Source organism: Carassius carassius, chromosome 13 (genome assembly GCF_963082965.1).
Source record: "Carassius carassius chromosome 13, fCarCar2.1, whole genome shotgun sequence".
Classification (NCBI taxonomy): Eukaryota; Metazoa; Chordata; class Actinopteri; order Cypriniformes; family Cyprinidae; genus Carassius; species Carassius carassius.
This window is the reverse complement of record NC_081767.1, coordinates 2,365,459-2,374,058: the sequence shown is the minus strand read 5'-3', so window position 1 is coordinate 2,374,058 and position 8,600 is coordinate 2,365,459. Positions and strand designations below refer to the sequence as shown.

Genomic DNA, 8,600 nt, shown 5'->3' with positions numbered 1-8,600 from the left:
CTATTTTTTCATAAGACTTACACAGCTATAACAATAGCAATGCCAAGATCAAATTCTCTCCAGACGTTTTGGCTAAAGGTTTAAGTGAATGCCTGACATATGCTCCCTTTTAATTCACCTTTCAGTTCCTTCACACTCCTTGTCTTTATCTCTCTCTGATTTAAAAGAGGAGACTCAGCTGAATCTTTGAGGAAAAAGGAAATCCGTCAGATCTGAGTATGGCACCCTGCCCTCCTCACAGAAGCTCTGGCCTCTTCAAAGCCAGAGGAAGTAGAGGCCTTTTAAGGAGCTTCCTGCAGACTTCCTGCGGGGCCAAACCTGGCCCCGTACAACCTGATCTGCCAGCAGTGAGCCGTGTTTGACCCCCATATCATGATGCATTCACTTTGTTGACGGTTGTTATTTTATTTGTATTTTTTTGGGCTTTGTTGAGTTAATTGTTCATTGCAGTTCATCAGCATGTTGAATATCACATCCTGTGTTAAAAGTTTCTCAGAGTACTGTGAAGGAATGTCCATTACAGTCCATTACATCTATTGCAGTCCATAAACAGTGAACAAGACAATGGCCATAGCTGCTTGTATTCTAAAAAGATACTTGCTGAATACTGTGCAGTATATACTGACTACTATTTAAAGTAGTATGTAAAGTAGAATGCATTTTGCAATCTGTCTTTATCTTGGACATTATGCTACTTTCAAGGAAGTAGCATACACCTAGGAAGTTTGTATCTTTAAGATGGGAAGTATTCTAAACAAAATGAATGCATTATTTTATATAAAATTTATATTTATATTATATTTGTAATAAAATGTCATAAAAAAAAAAAATATATATATATATATCCCACTAACTAAACCCAAATAACTACTGCTAATGATCAGGAAATGTAAATGTCAGGATAAAGCATTACTTGTACTTTTATGTTCTAAGAAAAATTTAAACATTTATCATTAAATTAATATTAAAATAAATGTTTTGCGTAAAATAATAATAAATAAATAAATAAATTGTAGAATGTTTAAGAAATGTTCTTGTTACCTTTAAAAAACATTCAAATCATTTAAATGTTTTTAGAATATTAAAAATAAACATTCATTTAATGTTATATTTCTGGGTGCAACATTGTGAGAAATGTTTTTGTAACCTTTAATGTTCTAATTGACATTTTTCAATATTCCAAAACATGTTCCTACAAACAAAAAAAAAAATTGTATAACCTAAATTTCTTACCAAATTCAAAATGATGAAAAGTGTTAATTTCGATCATTTACTTGCAATGTGCCTCAACTATATGTGAAGCAAACCATGAAAGTTGAAAGTGAAAGTTGAAACCATGAAAGTTCAGTGATTAACATCATTAGCAACAGAATTGCTTTCCCCTCACAGATCTCTGTAGATTGTAGATATACTATATGATGCTATCTGGATTATAGATTAGTGTTTCTACCATGCTGCAAATCAGCACGCTGCTTCTAATGTCACAACTCTCCAACCTGTGTATCATTTTAAATGATCAGGTTCTCACTTGTAAATACTACATTGCTTGGTCATTCATGCTTTCAGAACTCACAATATTTCGAGAGGAGGTTGCCTGTTTAAACAAAAACTTAAATGTCCTTAACATTTAGCAGCCCGGTCAAATAATAATTAAGCAACGTTCAAAATTGATTTTTGTTTATCAAACATGAAATAGAAGATAAAGTTGCGTGCAATGCATTGTGGGATGGGTATTCAGTGTGAGTGCGTCATGCTCAAGGGGAATTCTTAAGAAATAGTAAAAGTAGCATCCTAATGTGTTTTTGCAAACATTGACCTTAGTCAGGGTAGCGCTATATTCAATTTTGTCAGGAATGAGAATGAGGTTATGAGGGAATGAAGTACAATGTGTTCAGTGTATTGTACTGTTGTTTAACAATAAAGCGATTTTTCAGCTGATGAAACATCTTTCTAAAGACTTTCAATAGACAAAAACTCCATAAAACAGTTTTGAAGGTTGTGAATAATGAACATTACATTATCTAGTATATGTATACAATGCGTGCCATTAGCCTTGTTTTCATCTGTTTTAAATTCAATAAGGTGTCTAAAGCCTGGTTCACACGGCAGGATAATTAGGCCGATTTTAGCCCCGATTGACACCTTCCAACAATCTTAAGGATGCTCCGATTATCGTAAAATAATCTGATCAGATATTCCTGCCGTGTGTGGCGTGTTAAGACTGCTCTCCTCTGCTCGGAAGGACGTCGGGACCGCTCCGATCTCAAATCGGGGATATCCAACATGTTGGATTTATTTGGCCCGATTTCTTCTCGTGTGTGGTGTCCCCGGAGGACAAACGATCACGCAGCCTGTGGACTGTGGCGTGTAGCCAATCAAAAAGCGAGGTGACGAGGCGGCGAGGAAGTACCGGGAAACAAAATCAAAACAGCCAGCGGCATGGCGCACCAGAAAGTCCGGTGGACGTCGGAGATGGAGGACTTTGTCTCCACTTCTTTGACCATCGCCTTTTCTTGTTTTTCTTATGTTTTTTTCGGTTACAAACAAAGCACAAACTATGGCCACTGCATCCTCTTCGTCCGCCATGATTGTTTACTCTGAAGTCACATTTGATCTCGAGGGATTTTGCGAGATTTCCCGTCTGACCTGGGAATGCTCGGGAGTCAAATCGGTTCGTGTGTGATGTGTTGATTTTGCCGTGTGGCTGCACACCACACACTGTACGAGCAAAACTGTTAGACCAGTGATTTTTTATCGCCGTGTGTGGGGTCTCTCAGGTTTGGAAAATCGACCGACAATTTTAAAATCGTCCCGTGTGAACCAGGCTTAAGGTCTATACCTGAAGTTTCTTTCTTTTGAGGATTGCTGAACCTTATTGACTTCTATTGTTTGGTAAATTTATTTTCCAAAGAAGATTTAAAGTCATGCAGGAAATTTCCATTTGGGATGTATAAAGATTTAAACAACATCCATGTTGAAATCCACACCCATAGAGTCCCATCTGGACCCAATCCCACCTGAGAGCAGATAAAAATAGTTCTTCAGTGACAGAGCGTGCCTAAAATGCACCAGTTGTACATCAAAGCCACCGAGAGAGAGAACAAGCGAGGGAAGGACAGCGCGAGGATCAGCTCCGATCCTGCTTTCCACCGCAGGGGTCATCGTCTCTCACCTGAAGATAAGATACACTCAGCCAGATTGGACATGTTGAAAGGACATGTTTCCAATTTGACTCATACTGCCCCTCCCTTGTCTGCAATCTCTCTTTTCTTCTCGTCGTCCGTCCCTCTTTTTTACCATGTCCGTCTGTCTGAAGGCTCCATGTTTCTCACACCTGATTAATTCAGCTTTGGAGCGGCCGGCCAAACACAGGGACCAATACATATAGCTCTATGCATCTGCAGGTAAATGAGAGACACATTCTAGGCTAAAAATACGAGAATCGTCTCATTAATGTCTTTCAGAGCACAGATTGATACTTCCACTTGTTTTCTTCCGCTGTGTCCTCCTCATTTGCAGAGGTCATATCCATTTGAGCTAAATAAAATCAGGTCATCTATACAAGTATTTCACAAGTTCTAGCCAGAAACAAAATCTTTTTTTTTTTTTTTGTCCAGTGGACATTATTGAAACTCTAGCATGTGCGTTCCTGCAAAGTGATCCTTTCAGTATCAAATGGTGATGTCCAGTTTGTGAACGAATCATTCTTTTTGAACTGGTTCACTCAATTCAGACTGAATTGGAACAGTTTGTGAAAGATCTTTTCTTCCGAATTGTTACACATCTGAAAAAGAAAAAAAGTAGGGTGGGGCTTGGTTATATTCACCAGTTTTTGATTGGAGAATGAGACGTGTGCGTGGCACTCGAAAGGAGGGGTTTGTAGGGTGGATTTTAAGACAATAATTTGATTGGAGAAATCCGTTGTGCTGACAGTAAGATATAGAAGATCTCAGAATTCCCCCAGGAAGATGTGTAAAGTTTGATTAAATGTTGCAAGGTCAAAAAAAAGCACAAATGAAACGTATACACTAATGAATTTTCCACAATAACATGCATTTAGAAAACAGATTTTAATGACTTTAACAGCTTACTCAATCCGTGAAGTGGAGGTAAAATCCTAGAACTACTAATATGTTCTTCTGTACACTTCTTTGCAATGAACTATTTCGATCAGTCAGCAAATTCGTAAGTGAATTAACAGTTCACTTAGTCAGTGACCTAGAGTCTGTGAACAGTGCGAGTAGTTATAGGCACATGCATGTCTGTGCTACACAAGAAAGTTGATGAAAAACACATCACACTTACTGTGCTCTAGACATGGCAACAAATAGAAAAGTTACACCATGCACACTCTCAGGTTTAGAGTAGACGATAAAGTCTTTATGTTTGTCTAAATCAAATACCAATGTATGCTTTAGTGTTTTTCTTGTACTGACAAAACTTTCCTCTGCTTTGTTTGTTTTACATTGTATTATTACTATTTTAGATCAAATCAAAGAAGAATGTGGGTGTTTATTAACAGCAGTCTTGGTTTATACAAGATACCAGCACGTCTCTCATACTGATTTGAGCATGTTCCAATACAACAATGCAAAACATCAAAACCAGCATTTGAGAGGTATCACGTGTCCAAATCCTATATTTAGTCAATCCGAAGTGACTTACAGTGCACTGAATGCACATTTGAGTACGTTCCCTGGGAGTCAAACCCATGACCCAGTGTTTGGCTCTTCCAGCTGAACTATGCTTTAGTGCCTTCTATCTGTGCTTAATGTGTGATGGCTCTCTGAGAAAGTTTGTGCTCCTGATAAAGTGGTTTCCTGTTGATGCGCCATTTTGCTCGTGGAGATTGTGAAAGTGCAATGACAGCTGAAAGGGAAAGTGTGGATACAGAACCGGTTGACGGGGTCGGGTTCCTCCGGTCAGTCCGGAGAAGACGCCGCACAACTGCCCTTTGGTTGCAGTCTTGGAGTATGTTGCGGCTGCAGAGTCAGTGACCTGAAACTCTCTCTCTATCTCTCCTTCTTTCTAATCTGCTGTGCTGCCGCCTACTCATCTTGCACTAGTTCACAGTGTGGGGGAAGAAAGGTGTTCTATCAAAGTACAAGCTGCGGTTTGCAAGTCTGCAGTTTGTTAAACTTCACCACCCCATCTTTATCTCTCTGACTTATTTTTAATCCATGTTTGTCCTCATTGCAGATAAGAGAAGATGCAGCTTGACTAATAAGAAATCGTAGTTATATATTTTCGAAACTATTATGTAAATGCACAAAAAAATACACTGAACCCACTATTTTATCATAAAACCTGCAGCTTATTCATTAAACACCCACGAGCCAGTTTATCCAGGTGCTAAAATGTGCCAGCTTTGAATATAGATATATATATATATATATAGTATTTGTATATGAAGAGTTCAGATGCAAAAGCCTCTAAGTGCCATCTGAAATTTTCATCTAAAATTAGGATTTTTATTAAGCTCCTATGCTTAGGTTGAATCATTTTTCTTTAATTGCAATGTGCAAGTCCTTTTCCAGGCTGTTAAAGTGAATAACTGAACATAAATATAGAAACCTGATAAAAATCCTAATTTTATGTAAAAAAAATTCAGATTGCACTTAGAGGCTGTTGCATCTGAACTCTTCACATATTCTCATCCGCCATGTTGCTGTTGTCCTTTGATCCATTTGTGCAGATAACGCTTGATTTACGCTTATTCAGAACATGTTTTTTATTATAAAGAGATACTTTCTTTGATAAACTGTGATGTAGTCAGTTGGATAAACCTTAAGGTTTTTACAGTTTTGACTTAAGAGCCTCGCTTTCACACCTAATGTGAAAATGAATGAGAGCTAAAAGAAACTTGGATAGTTTAATAAATTCATCAAAAACCAATTATGTTAAACGCTGCAGGGATGACTTCTGGTTCCATCAACCTCAAGTCAGTGGGTTTTGGATTCCAGGACAAGGTCAGTGGTGAACACAAAACAAGATATGTTCATGTTTTATTCAGTTTATTGCAGTGCAGACATGCTTATACATATATAAATATCATTTCTAAACCATAAGAACAGATTGTAACAAGCTATTTCACTGTGTGGGCAGAAATGTAGGTAGTTTGATTGTAAATACATGTTTAAATGTTAAAACCAAACCTAGTACAATGATTAAGATGTTACTAAACACTAACCATCCCATGTGTTCGAGATTTCATATTTCATTTGCAATAAATTCTGGACTCCTTTGCACACATTTAAAAACAAACCAATCATGAAACTGGACCCCCTCTGCTCTACCAGCATCTTTTCCATGAAATCAATCTAGATCAGTTTCTCATGGTCGAACCTCATCCCTACATCCAGTAATCCGCTGATGTCTCCCTGCAGGTTTGTGTCGATGTTCAGCGATTGGCTGTGCTGCTCTGAACACATCTGAGCTGGTTTGGCTGTCTATTCTTCATCCACACATCTGGCCAATGAACAAGCGTCCTGGACTGAATGTGAGAACACCAGGCTGCTGTCTTTCCCAGCCTCCTGGCCCTGGAGACCGGCGTGGACACTCCTAATGTGGGAATATCCAGGAGGGGATAGAGGAGACAATCCAAGTCAGCCGGGTAAAAAGATAAACCCTGACTTCAGTGAATATGAAGCGTATTTCAACCTGTTACCTCTTTTTCACCCAGTCACTCATTTTATTTAGGTCACGGAATTACCTTTTATTTCCACTTGTAGCCTCAGCGCATGTAATTGTTTATAATTATCTATTAATACACTCCAAACGTGTTCCAGTGTTTGGCACGGTTGTGATAATGCAGTCTGCAGGAGCTGTGTTTAATAGATAAAACACACAGCAGTCTGTTTATTCTCCGACAGCGGGACTCAAACCTCCAATATCTCTCTACCGGGCACTGAGCAGGGCCACCCATGACAAAACTACACACAAAGACAGCCAGGAGACGATAGCAGGAAAATATCAGTCTAGACATTACTGGAGTCCAGAGAGCATAAAGCTGGAGTTTCATTGATAGCCTTTAGCAAGGGATAAAATCACACACACACACACACACACACACACACACACACACACACACAACCCAACATGAGTATTCACATGTACTGAATTAAATGTAAGAACATTGTTGGTAACCAGACAGTTTGACGGTGACTATTGACTTATATATTTTATTATAAATTTTTTATTTTTACTTTTTTTTTTTTTTTTAATAAGTCAGTGTCAACCGTCTACTAGTATTTGTTTCTCAACAACCTCAAAATATATTTGTGTGCGTGTGTGTGTGTGTGTGTGTGTGTGTGAGGCTTGAAACAACTTTTTGGTGAGCAGTTCCTTTAATTGTTTGATTTTATGATCATTGAGATCATTGTTTTCAATCACATTTGTTAAATGCAATTGACTCATTTTAAATTACAACATTTATTTCTGTTCTTTGTGACTTCTCCTGCCAACTCTATTCAAAGGATTTAATGATGTTAAACAAGAATACACTTTAAAACCTTAAAAAGGACATTTCTCTAATCGTTTAACTATGCCGTGAAACATAGAATATGTTTTCTCAATATGCTGTGAATCCAATAATAATAATAATTATTATTTTACACCAAAAACACAACATAAAATTATCATTTTATTTAATTATTATTTTCATCTCCATCCTCAGTATTGACTTTTATTGTCAAATTCCACACTCATTCTCTTACACATCATCTTTATTTTAAACGCTCTATAAATGTGGATGTGTTTAGGTATGGGAATAGGGTTAAGGGATCTAAAATGTATCTATAAATGTCCAAAAATATAATATAGCATTAAAAAAATCTATATTTTATATTCCTTTAACTGTAAATAAATACAAAAAATGTTTAGGTTTTAGATGGTGTCAGTAAATCCATATTGTATATTTCAACATCAGTCCAAACATACAAAAAAGTAACATTTTGTACCTGTTAATGTGATGCAGTGATATCTATATACGTATAAACAATGAGATCAGGCTGGAGACACACATATGCATACATAAAATGTGGATCTATAGGCCTTTTCTGATTAATAATGCCTGACGTTGGTCATTCATTCACTCATGCACTGTTTCCTATCCAGTGAGCGGCATAGAGTGCCATAGTGCATAAACAGCGATTTTTGTGTGAAGATGTTTCCCATACGATATAAGCTTTTCAGATGACACACACACACACACACACATATTATTTAGGGAACATTGTTGTCACTGTTTTTGTAATTCAGTTTAATTGTGCTAATGGAAATAACCCTATTTGACCCAGGAGGGTGGAGTCCATGATCTCTGATTCATGATTCATGCTCAGTGTTTGAGAATAACTCCCGTTTTCATTCGTCTTTCCATTCTTCATTTGCTTTATTCATAACCTTGTCAGGACTGCTGGGATGTGCAGGATGTAGATGTGTATGCGTTTGCTGGCTCATCTTGTGACTCCACTCTTTCTCATAGTTAATCGACCCGCTGACGTCGCTGAAGAGGAATGAGTTCATGGAGGTTCTCGACTGAAGCTGTGATTTGCCGTGCCAGATGCCAATTCCACCAAAGAATGAGTCAGTTGATGTAAACG

General features: G+C 37.6%; 1 long non-coding RNA gene across 2 annotated transcripts; it reads left to right on the top strand.

The window, feature by feature from the left end:
• The first annotated feature begins 3,290 nt into the window (after positions 1-3,290).
• LOC132155535 (uncharacterized) lies at positions 3,291-8,600 on the top strand. 2 transcript variants are annotated; one of them, XR_009437261.1, is made up of 4 exons: positions 3,291-3,404; positions 6,387-6,613; positions 6,700-6,742; positions 8,483-8,600. It is a non-coding gene; the product is annotated as an uncharacterized LOC132155535 (long non-coding RNA). The 2 variants fall into 2 exon arrangements; XR_009437260.1 differs by lacking the exon at positions 6,700-6,742.